This window comes from Leucoraja erinacea, chromosome 37 (assembly GCF_028641065.1).
Source record: "Leucoraja erinacea ecotype New England chromosome 37, Leri_hhj_1, whole genome shotgun sequence".
NCBI classification, from domain to species: Eukaryota; Metazoa; Chordata; class Chondrichthyes; order Rajiformes; family Rajidae; genus Leucoraja; species Leucoraja erinaceus.
In genome coordinates this window covers 13,100,724-13,113,305 of record NC_073413.1, presented here as the reverse complement: position 1 = coordinate 13,113,305, position 12,582 = coordinate 13,100,724, and the positions used below count along the sequence as shown (strand labels likewise).

At 51.4% G+C, this 12,582-nt stretch overlaps 1 long non-coding RNA gene across 1 annotated transcript in view; it reads left to right on the top strand.

Annotated features, from left to right (window-relative positions):
• Nucleotides 1-756: 756 nt before the first annotated feature.
• LOC129714011 (uncharacterized) overlaps nucleotides 757-12,582 on the top strand; it is a 16,939-nt gene continuing 5,113 nt past the window's right edge. Inside the window, exon 1 of the long non-coding RNA XR_008726305.1 lies at nucleotides 757-2,661. This is a non-coding gene — a long non-coding RNA (uncharacterized LOC129714011). The remainder of the gene's footprint in view (nucleotides 2,662-12,582) is intronic.

The window sequence follows — 12,582 nt, the reverse complement described above, 5'->3', positions numbered from 1 at the left end:
ATAGGGATCTGGTAAGACCACATCTGGAGTATTGTGTCCAGGTTTGGTCTCCTAATTTGAGGAAGTACATCTTTGTGATTGAGGCAGTGCAGCATAGATTCACAAGATTGATCCCTGGGATGGTAGGACTGTCATATGAGGAAAAATTGAAAAGACTAGGCTTGTATTCACTGGAGTTTAGAAGGATGAGGGGGCACCTTATAGAAACATATCTATCTATATCTATCCATCTATATCTATCTATCTATCTATATATATATAAAACTCAAATCCGTCCGCCTGCAGTACGGATCCCTTCCTGCCTTTTGATTCGTTGACGGCTGCTCCTTCCTCAGCTTCCAACACACTTCGAAACAATGTTGCAAGACAGGAACACTGAACTTTTCACTGCTGCAGCAGGCAGGGATTTTTTTTTAAAGAGGCAGGGCAGTGCTGGAATCTTACTTTTGAGAACGGCTTCAGTTGAATTGGAGGAGACGGGTGCATGGTGGAATATTGGGTTGGGGGATCACACCATTGGGGGAGCAGACCCAACGGGTCTGCACTTGGTCTAGTATATATATAAAACTCAAATCCGTCCGTCCGCCTGCAGTACGGATCCCTTCCTGCCTTTCGATTCGTGCCCGATACTCGCAGATGTCCAATCGGAATGGCCGATGCTCGCAGATGTCCAATCGGAATGGATTCGTTTGCATGTACGGCTGCCGGCTGCATTTCTTCCTTTGATTCATTGCCACGCCCAATCCAGACGCTCAATCTCCGAGATATTTTCCATTTCGGTAGAGATTTCGCTTTTCTTTCTAAGTATCCGCTCTTCATTTCATTTTGTCGTGTTGAAGTACATGTTTTTAATCAAATCCTTCTCCCCCACCCACCCCCAAGTATTTCAAAAATAAACAGGCTTCTCCATTTACATGTCAGCTTCCAACACACTTCGAAACAAAGTTGCAAGAGAGGAACACTGAACTTTTCACTGCTGCAGCAGGCAGGGGAGGGCTGCAATCTTACATTTGGGAACGGGCTCAGTTCCAATGGAGGAGACGGGTGCATGGTGGAATATTGGGTTGGGGGATCACACCATTGGGGGAGCAGACCCAACGGGTCTGCACTTGGTCTAGTAAAATTATAAAAGGTCTGGACAAGCTAGATGCAGGAAAAATGTTCCTAATGGTGGGCAAGTCCAGAACCAGGGGCCACAGTCTTAGAATAAAGGGGAGGCCATTTAAGACTGAGGTGAGAAAAAACTTTTTCACCCAGAGTTGTGAATTTGTGGAATTCCCTGCCACAGAGGGCAGTGGAGGCCAAGTCACTGGATGGATTTAAGAGAGAGTTAGATAGAGATCTAGGGGCTAGTGGAATCAAGGGATATGGGGAGAAGGCAGGCACGGGTTATTGATTGGGGATGATCAGCCATGATCACAATGAATGGCGGTGCTGGCTCAAAAGGCTGAATGGCCTCCTCCTGCACCTATTTTCTATGTTTCTATGTCACCTATCCATGTTCTCCAGAGATGCTGACTTTGACCCACTGAGTTACTCCAGCACTGTCTTTTGAACGAGTATCCAAATATCTTTACAAATCTCTACAACAGTCTGTCTAGTCCAAAGCTCAATGAATGGCCACTCAACACATCACACACAGATTCCTTTCACCTGAAAGTCCTTCATAAGAATTCATACTGAACAAGCTTTGATTAGGGTAGCTAACATTAACCATTTCTCACAGAGAGTCACCACCAGTCTGTGGAATTCTCTGCCTCAGAGGGCGGTGGAGACAGGTTCTCTGGATGCTTTCAGAGAGAGCTAGATAGGGCTCTTAAAAATAGCGGAGTCAGGGCATATGATTTCTAGAGCCACTTCCTTAAGTACCCTGGGATGCAGACTATCAGGTCCTGGGGATTTATTAGCCTTCAGTCCCATCAGTCTATCCAACACTATTTCCAGCCTAATGTGGATTTCCTTCAGTTCCTCCGTCACCCCAGATCCTTTGGCCACTACTGTATCAGCAAGATTGTTTGTGTCCTCCTTAGTGAAGGTAGATCCAAAGTACCTGTTCAACTCATCTGCCATTTCCTTGTTCCACACAATAAATTCACCTTTTTCAGTCTTCAATGGTCCAACTTTGGTCTTAACTATTTTTTAACCTTATCCCTGAACCCTTAACCTTGACCCTTAACCCTTAAATGTAACTTTAACCCTTAACCTTGACCCTTAACCCTAACCCTTAATCCACATGGATAGCGCTGGAGGATCAAACTTTGGTCACAGCTGTGCCTCTGTTCCGCCCTGGGCCAGCTTAGATTTTTTTGCATCATAATCCACTGATCAGAGCTGCCACCAAAGCAATGGGTCTGTGTTGCCAATACCAGAATGATCAGAATCTAAAGAGTTAAGAGGACCCTGTCGACCAAGCTAAACAAGGCTGGTTGTTTTATCTCGCTCCTGCCGCTCAGCTCCTCCCTACTGCAGTCATTTGACAAAAAAATTATCTTCCACCCTTCAGGTTTGGAGAAGCGAGAGGGAGAGGGAGGACACGGTCACAGAAAGTGTTGCTGCCATGTCAGACAAGAAGGATCAGGAGAACTTGCAGTTGGCGGTGAAGGTGCCTGTGCATCCCTCCGGAGCCGGCTGCTCAGAGCTGAGGTCGGCCATGCTGAAGTGGTGAGATTCTCATTCTCTGTCAAAACGCAAAGGCTGCGAAACCTCATGGAAAATGTGCAGTAAATAACTAGGGGCTTGCTGATGGTTAGGACAGGTTTGGAGAGATATGGGCCAAATGCAGGCAGGTGGGATTAGTGTAGATGGAACATGTAAGGGGTTGGACAGACTAGATGCAGGAAGATTGTTCTCGATGTTGGGGAAGTCCAGGACAAGGGGTCACAGCTTAAGGATAAGGGGGAAATCCTTTAAAACCGAGATGAGAAGAACTTTTTCACACACAGAGTGGTGAATCTCTGGAACTCTCTGCCACAGAGGATAGTTGAGGCCAGTTCCTTGGCTATATTTAAGAGGGAGTTAGATGTGGCCCTTGTGGCTAAGGGGATCAGGGGGTATGGAGAGAAGGCAGGTACAGGATACTGAGTTGCATGATCAGCCATGATCATATTGAATGGCAGTGCAGGCTCAAAGGGCCGAATGGCCTACTCCTGCACCTAATTTCTATGTTTCTATGTTGGTGGGTGTGGGCATGTTGGTGGGTGTGGGCATGTTGGTGGGTATGGGCATGTTGGTGGGTGTGGGCATGTTGGACGGTGTGGGCATGTTGGACGGTATGGGCATGTTGGTGGGTGTGGGCATGTTGGTGGGTGTGGGCATGTTGGTGGGTGTGGGCATGTTGGACGGTATGGGCATGTTGGTGGGTGTGGGCATGTTGGTGGGTATGGGCATGTTGGACGGTATGGGCATGTTGGACGGTGTGGGCATGTTGGTGGGTGTGGGCATGTTGGTGGGTGTGGGCATGTTGGTGGGTGTGGGCATGTTGGTGGGTGTGGGCATGTTGGTGGGTGTGGGCATGTTGGACAGTATGGGCATGTTGGGGGGTATGGGCATGTTGGACAGTATGGGCATGTTGGTGGGTGTGGGCATGTTGGACGGTGTGGGCATGTTGGTGGGTGTGGGCATGTTGGACGGTGTGGGCATGTTGGTGGGTGTGGGCATGTTGGTGGGTGTGGGCATGTTGGTGGGTGTGGGCATGTTGGTGGGTGTGGGCATGTTGGACGGTATGGGCATGTTGGTGGGTGTGGTGGGTGTGGGCATGTTGGTGGGTGTGGGCATGTTGGACGGTATGGGCATGTTGGACGGTATGGGCATGTTGGTGGGTGTGGGCATGTTGGTGGGTGTGGGCATGTTGGACAGTATGGGCATGTTGGACGGTATGGGCATGTTGGACAGTATGGGCATGTTGGACAGTATGGGCATGTTGGACAGTATGGGCATGTTGGTGGGTATGGGCATGTTGGACAGTATGGGCATGTTGGGCCTAAGGGTCTGTTTCTGCAGTGTATGAATGTTGAGCACCTCACTGATCAGGCACTGAATATTCTGCAGCATCTATGCTGTCTCACAGATCCAGCGATCCAAGTTCCATCCAAACCTTATGTGCTGTCTGCAAGGACTTTGTAGGTTTTCCCTGTGACCACAACAGTTTTCTCTGAATGTTCCGGTTTCCTCTCACATCACCACAGGTCAGTGGGTGAATCATAGTGTCATGCTGCATGAACTCAGGCCCATCAGCCCAACTGGTCCATGCTGACCAAGATGCCCAATCTAATAGTCCCATTTATCTGTGTTTAGCCTAGAACCCCATAAACCTTTCCTATCCAAATAACTGACCAAGTATCTTTTAAATGCTATTATACTAATTGCCTCAACTACCTCCTCTGGCAGCTCGTTCCATATACCCAACAACTTTTACCTACCACTTTCTGTGTGGAAATATTGGTGGATAATGAAGGAGAGGGTGTTTAAATTCCTGAAATTGTAGAATTCAATGTTCGTACCATTGCGTTATAAACTATCCAAGTGAAATATGACGAGCTGTTCCTCCAGATTGTGTGCACCCTCACTCTGGCAATGCTGGAAGTCCAGGACTGAAAGGTCAGTGTGGGAATCAGAAGGAGTTAAGATAGACACAAAATGCTGGAGTAACAGTGGGATAGGCAGCATCTGCGGGTAAAGTGGGTGACGCTTCAGGTCGAGACCCTTCTTCAGGCTGGAGTTAAAATGGTTAGCTCCTGGGAGATACAGGCCCTTCAAGAGAGAGCTAGATATGGTACTTAAAGATAGCGGAGTCAGGGGATATGGGAGGAAGGCAGGAACGGGGTACTGATTGGGGATGATCACCCATGATCACATTGACGATGATGGCTCGAAGGGCCGAATGGCCTACTCCTGCGCCTATTGTTTATGGACAGACCGAGCGTATGTGTTCAGCAAAATGCTTGCTCTTGTTGATGTACAAGTGGCTACATCAGGAATAATGAGGTGCACATGAACCACTGTCTCAACTGGATGGACTGCTGGAGTCCTCACCCCTTTCTTCCTTCTCCCTCTGTAACTCCTTGGTTCGTTCATCCTTTCCCACCCAAACCATCTCCTCCCAGGCACCCTCCCCCCCAACACCCCAGGAGATGTAACATCTGTCCTTGTACCTCCACCCTCGCCTTCATCGAGAGTCCCCACGGTCATTCTTGGTGAGACAAAGGTTCACATGCGGCTCCTCTGACCTTCCATACTGCAAACATTGAAATCCTTAATTTTAGGTAACTAACCCCCTCCCTCCCCCTCCTCTGTGCCCCACCTGGGCTTGCAATTATTTCTCCCCCTCCATCAACAAGTTGTATAAGCCGCCGGTCAGACCGCATTTGGTGTATTTTCAGCGGATTTAGGCCTCATATCTGGGGAGGGATTTGCTGGCATTGGAGAGGGTCCAGAGTAGGTTCAGAAGTATAATCCCAGGGATGATTGGGTTAACATATGTTGGCCATTTGTCCGCACTGGCCCGGTAAGGAGTTTAGAAGGATGTGAGGGTACCTCATTGAAACTTACCGTAATAGTGAAAGGCCTGGATAGAGTAGATGAGGAGAGGATGTTTCCACTAGTTGAGAGTCTAGGACCAGAGGGTACAGCCTCAGAATAAATGGCTTTACCCTCTACCATTTGAAAGGATTTGACAAGGAATTTCTTTAACCAGTGGTAAATCTGTGAAATTCATTTTCGCAGATCACTGTGGAAACCAAGTAATTAGATATTCTTAAAGCGGAGATTGACAAGTTCTCGATTAGTAAGGGTGTCAAAGGAATGTAGATCACCCATGATTGAATGACATAGACTAGATGGGCCGAATGGCCAAATTCTACTCCTATGACTTATGAACCTCACTTTTATACTTACTGCCCTGAATGTTGAAGGCCAGCATGCCGAAAGCCTTCTACTCCACCCTATTTACTTGTGACTGCATTTTCAGGGAACTATGTACTTGTACACCCTGCTCCCTTTGTTCTACGACACTACCCAGGCCTCTACCATTCACTATAAAGGTCCTGCCCTGACTTCCCAAACTGCAACACCTCAAAAGTATCAGAATTGAAATTTGCCATTCATGGCCCACTTACCAAGCTGAGCTGCAGTAATTCTTGATAAAGATCTTCACTGTATACAATACCACCCAAAGATAATAGAGGAGCTCGAATATCTTTGATACCACATATTTCATTCTCATCTGTAAACTTTACTAGCTATGCCTTGTATATTCTCATTCATATCATTTATATAAATGCCAGACAGCAATGGTGACAGAGGAACCCTGCACTAATGGGGCATAGCTGTTGCTGAAGGGAATGATCACAGGAAAATCCCTGCACTAACTGTTCCTGGTGCTTCTCCTGGTGAAGTCGATCTTCTCTTCACTCATTCCAGCTGAATCCCATCTTTCCTACAGCAGGGTGACCAATACTGAATATAATACTCTAAACATGGCCTCACTAACATCTTGTACAACATCTTGTCCCCACTTGGACAATGTACCAAAAGCCTTCTTTCCCACCCTGTGTTGCCACTTTCAGGAAATTATGTACGTGATCCCAATGTTTAAGAAACAGTTAAACAGGTACATGTATAGGAATGGTCTGAAGCGATATGGGCCAAACGCGGGTAGATGAGAGTACTGTAGCTGGGACATGTTGGCCGGTGTGCGCAAGTTGGGCCGAAGGGCATTTTTCTCCACACTGTATTTTGTCAGTGATGCATGACAAATTAAATGTCAGCGGTGAAGCCTCACGGGTGGGTCGGTCGGTCGGTCGTACAGTGGCCATTGAGAGGGGCGGGGGAAGGACAATGGAGGACCCGGCGTGGAGTACTTTGTAACCGTCACTGCCGTATGTGGCATGCAGGCAAAGAATTTCACTGTGCCTTGTCACACGTGACAATAATGTACTCCATTCCATTCCATCCATCCCTCTGCTCTACAACACGGGGTTCTGCCCTTATGCAACTTCTTGCACATTCGAATTAAAATCCATTAGCCATTCCACCAGCTGATGTGATTTTTCATAAACATCTTCACTGTTTAAGGTATCACCTACTTTAGTGTCATCTGCAAACTTACTAATCATTCTCTTTGAAATTGTTATTAATAACCACAAACGGCATTAGGCCCAGTACTGATCACTGAGGCACACCACTAGTCACAGACCGCCAACCTGAAAAGCAATCATCCACCACCACCCTCTGCTTCCCTTCAAGAAGCCTTCACTATCCAGTCGACTTGTTCTCCCTGGATCCAATGGGATTTAACCTTCCAGATTTGGCGACCATGTGGAACTTTATCAAAGGCCTTGTTGAAGTCCTTGTAGACAATGTCTACGGCCTTGTTATCATTAATCTTCTTGGTTACTTATTCAAAAAATGCAATCAAATTTGTAAGACCCATACCAGACCATGCTAATCAGCCCCTATCTATGCAAATACCCAAGTCTGATTCCCATGTGGCAGCTTCAGAATTTAAATTTTATTTAATTGAATTTGGAATAAAACGCTCATTGCCAGTAAATGCCACCGTAAAACGTAAAAGCATTTAGTTCAATGATATTCTTCTGTGGAGTTCTGCCACCTTGTCCTGGTGGTGACTCGACCCACAAGGCTGATCAGGGACTCCTGTGGAAGGCCCAGAAACCAGTTATTTCAAATGAACACCCGTCCAGCATGTCCTGTCAGGGGATCCAAACTGGGGAAGGTCCTCAAGGTACAGACTCCCCTGCACATGTTGTTTAGAGAGGATGAGACATGAGGAGGTCACCCCAACATCTGATCAGTTTTCATCAGAAAATTCCTTGGGTGCCTTGCAAATCTGCTCACCACAATGTCCCTTCAACCTTGTAATCTGCTCCTAATTCAAGCTGACGGGCCTTTGCCTGTTTATCTGACTGGAGCTGCCGCAGGGTAGGGCGAGGGTACATGGCAGTCATGCCTAATCTCCAGCCCACAGGCTCCCGCCTGCCTGCTGACTCAGATCTCTGTCAATTTCTGAAGCCAGCATGCAAGTCTCAGGCTGTTCCTGGCTGGCTGCCTCCACCGTCACATTGTCCAAGTGTAATGAAGTCTGACTGACCATTAGTGCTGGCTTCCTGGGAACCAATCAGCCAGACAAACCCACAGAACCCTCCCTCGCCGTATAGGCTTTGGAGGGTTGTGCAACACAGACAAAAAGCAGCAGAATTTCGAACATGCACCTGACATTTACGAAGTTGTGTGTGGTTAGCCAGGGTTCAGTGGAAGGTACTAACCAACCACAATATCCACCTGAAATATGCAGCAACTGTATTTATTCAACCGTAAACTCAAAATACAACAATCCATAGGCATCCTTAAAGTTATAGTCATCCAGGGCGGAGACAGGCCCTTCGATCCAACATCCATAACCCTAACCCACCACCACCAGGCCCCATCTAGTGGCATTTCACTGAGTTTGGCCCATAGCCCTCTAAATCTTTTCCATCCCTGTGCCTGTCCAAATGTCTTTTAAATGGTGTTATTGTACCTGCCTCAACTACCTCCACTGGCAGCTTTTTCCCATATACCCGTCACCCTCTATAGAGGTTTCTCCTCAAATTCCTACAAAATATTTTGTGTAGGGAACATGTTGCCAGATGAAGTAGTTGAGGCAGGTATGTTTAATAGGCATTTGGACAGGTGTATGGACGGGAACATTTTCAAAAGATATGGGACAAACATAGTCTAGTTCACCTTGGTCGGCTTGGATAAGTTGGGCCGAAGGGCTGATTCCATGCTGTACAGCTCTATAACTCAACCTGCTAATCCGAGTTTCAGTGGAAAATTTATATTCAGTTAATTAAATGTCAAATAAAATGCTAATTGTTAGTCACAATGATCAAACGACATCTGGACTGTTGCAAACACATCTACTTCTCTCATGCTGGACTTTCTCAGCAGATCCGTTCACATCTGTGTACCTGGCCACCAACTCCAGATCACAGCATTTTCTCTTTTTATCTTAAATTACCAGCATTTGAGGTTTTTGACTCTCCCTCTCTGGTTCACAAAAATGTCCAGGGACCAGGACTGTTCTCCAGATCGACCTGACTTGACTCAGGATACTCTACAATGGTAACACAAAAAGCTGGAGTAAATCAGCAGGGCAGGCAGCATCCCTGGAGAGAAGGAATGGGTGATGTTTCGGGTCGAGACCCTTCTTCAGACCTCCAATGACCTGGTGAGCCACTCTAGTCAGGAGCAGAAACTGCTGGCAATACCTGGTGGCTGGGGCATAAAGCCTGATCCACCTCAGCCACACTCTCCCAAACTCACTCAAGACCATGCACCTGACCCATCACTGCAAACCCAAATATGGACTCCTCCAAATTAACAGAGTATTTATTTATAAACAGAGCATCTATTTATGGATAACTCTGCATCAGCACATTGGCCTAACCCAACCCCATATCAGGGACTTTGAACTGTTTCAAAGCCAAACTGACCTAGGAGACTGGCAGAGACGGGCCGATTTCTAACCCTAATCCTTATCTGTGCTTGTGGCACCTTGTGTAGACTTGCTGCCTCACAGCTCCAGTGACTAGAGTTCAATCCTGACATTGGGTGCCGTTTGCACATTCTCCCTCTCTCATGTCACAAAGACACAAGTGTGTAGATGAATGATGGAATGTGGGCAGTAAAGGGGATGAGTATAGGATTGGTGTAACAGTCTGCACGGAACCAATGGGCCGGAAGGAGTGTTTTTGAGCTATGTTCCTCTGTTCCAAGGTTCGGACTCCCAAAGATACCATTGAACAAAACTGTCCATTCAATCAGTATTTATTTACCATGAATAAAGTTTGCCAAGTATGACTGGCAGGCAACCTACTAATCTCCCGTTGCCTCTACATTTCACTCTCTCCAATCCGGAGAGCAAGTCATCAGTCCTAGTTGTAACCAAGTTTCCTCACACGATCTTTCTACCACCAGACATCTGCATTGGATTTACCTGAAGGTCACCTCCCTCTCTCAGGCTGCCACTTTCACTGCCTCCTCTCACGCTTCCATGCTCTTAACACTGCCTGCTTTCTACCTCAGCCACTTGCGTTAGAGTGGATGCTACATTATCAAAGGCACTGACGTCCAATCGAGATGTTAAACAAAGACATCTATCAGCCCTCAGAATGACAGAAAATATTCCTCATTAATACCTATCCCTAACTGGTGGTTGTCACTTTGCTATTTCTGGGAGCTTTGTGCATACATTGGACACAACCATGATTACTCTGGTCATTATAGATACACATAGTTGGGGGGGGGGGCAGTTGGGGGGGGGGCAGGGTGGGGGTTGGGGGGACAGTTGGGGGTTGGGGGGGGGACAGTTGGGGGGGACAGTTGGGGGGGGCAAGTTTGGGGGGGAACAGTTGGGGGGGACAGTTGGGGGGGGACAGTTGGGGGGGGGACAGTTGGGGGGGGGACAGTGGGGGGACAGTTGGGGGGGGGACAGTTGGGGGGGACAGGGGGGGGGACAGTTGGGGGGGGGACGTTGGGGGGGACAGTTGGGGGGGGACAGTTTGGGGGGGGACAAGTTGGGGGGGGACAGTTGGCCGGGGGGGGGGGACAGTTGGGGGGGGACAGTTGGGGGGGGGGGGGGGGTTGGGGGGGACAGTTGGGGGGGACAGGGGGGGGGGGACAGTTGGGGGGGGGACAGTTGGGGGGGGACAGTTGGGGGGGGGGGGACAGTGGGGGGGTTGGGGGGGACAGGGGAGGGGACAGTTGGGGGGGGGACAGTTGGGGGGGGACAGTGGGGGGGGACAGTTGGGGGGGACAGTTGGGGGGGGACACGTTGGGGGGGGGGGACAGTTGGGGGGGGGACAGTTGGAGGGGGGGACAGTTGGGGGGGACAGTTGGGGGGGGGACAGTTGGGGGGGGACAGTTGGGGGGGGACAGTTGGGGGGGGACAGTTGGGGGGACAGTTGGGGGGGGACAGTTGGGGGGGACAGTTGGGGGGGGGACAGTTGGGGGGGGACAGGTGGGGGAGGACGTGGGGGACAGTTGGGGGGGGGACAGTTGGGGGGGGATAGTTGGGGGGGGACAGTTGGGGGGGAGTTGGGGGGACAGTGTTGGGGGGGACAGTTGGGGGGGGGGGGACAGTTGGGGGGGGACAGTTGGGGGGGGACAGTTGGGGGGGACAGTTGGGGGGGGGACAGTGGGGGGGGGACGTTGGGGGGGGACAGTGGGGGGGGGGACAGTGGGGGGGGGACAGTTGGGGGGGGACAGTTGGGGGGGAGGGGTTGGGGGGGACAGTTGGGGGGGGGGACAGTTGGGGGGGGACAGTGGGGGGGGGGACAGTTGGGGGGGGACAGTGGGGGGGGGGGACAGTTGGGCGGGGAAAGTTTGGGGGGGGGACAGTGGGGGGGGGACAGTTGGGGGGGGGGACAGTTGGGCGGGGGGACAGTTGGGGGGGGACAGTTGGGGGGGGACAGGGGCGGGGGGACAGTTGGGGGGGGACAGTGGGGGGGGAAAGTTGGGGGGGGGGGACAGTTGCGGTCTGCGGGGAATACACGGGGGGGGGGACAGTTGGGGGGGGGACAGTTGGGGGGGAGGGGAGGGGGGGGACAGTTGGGGGGGGACAGTTGGGGGGACAGTTTGGGGGGGGGGAAGTTGGGGGGGGGGGGGGAAGGAGTTGGGGGGGACAGTTGGGGGGGGGACAGTTGGGGGGGGGACAGTTGGGGGGGGGGATAGTTGGGAGGGGGGGACAGTTGGGGGGGGGACAGTTGGGGGGGGGACAGTTGGGGGGGGGACAGTGGGGGGGGGGACAGTTGGGGGGGGGGGGGGACAGTTGGGGGGGGGGACAGTTGGGGGGGGACAAGTGGGGGGGGACCCGTTGGGGGGGACAGTTGGGGGGGGACAGTGGGGGAGGGGGGGACAGTTGGGGGGGGACAGTTGGGGGGGGCCGTTGGGGGGGGACAGTTGGGCGGGACAGGTGAGGGGGGAGAAGTCTTGGTGCACGTGAGGGACAAGTTGGGCGGCTGGGGACAGTGTTGGTGGTGCAGTGAGAGGTGGTTAACAGGGTTGGGGGATCCGTGGGGGGGGGGGGCAGTTTGGTGGGGGGGGGGACAGGCTGGGGGGGGGACAGATGGGAGGGAAAGAGGCAGTTGGATGGCAAGTGGGTTGACAGGGTGGGTGGGGACAAGTTGGAGAGGGGAGTTGGGGGGGGGATCGAAGTTGGGGGAGGAAGCGTGGGGACCAGTCCTGGGAGGGGCATTGGGGGCGGACAAGGTTGTGGGGGGGGACACAGATTGGGGGGGGACAAGTGAGGGGGACATGAGCGGGACAGTTGGGGGGGGACGAGTTGTTGAGGGCGAAGCGAGAGTTGGGTGGGGTTCGCGGGGAAGGGAGGGTTGGCAGTGACGGGGACATGTGGGGACGTGTGGTGACAGTGGCGGGGGGGTGAGTTGGGTGGTGGTGTGACAGAAGTTGTTGAGGGGGGTGGGACCAGTTGGGGGAGTGGACAGTTGGGGAGGGGGGAAAGTGGGAGGGCGGGACCACGTTGGGGGGTGGGCCGATAGTGCGGGGGGGGACAGTGGGGGG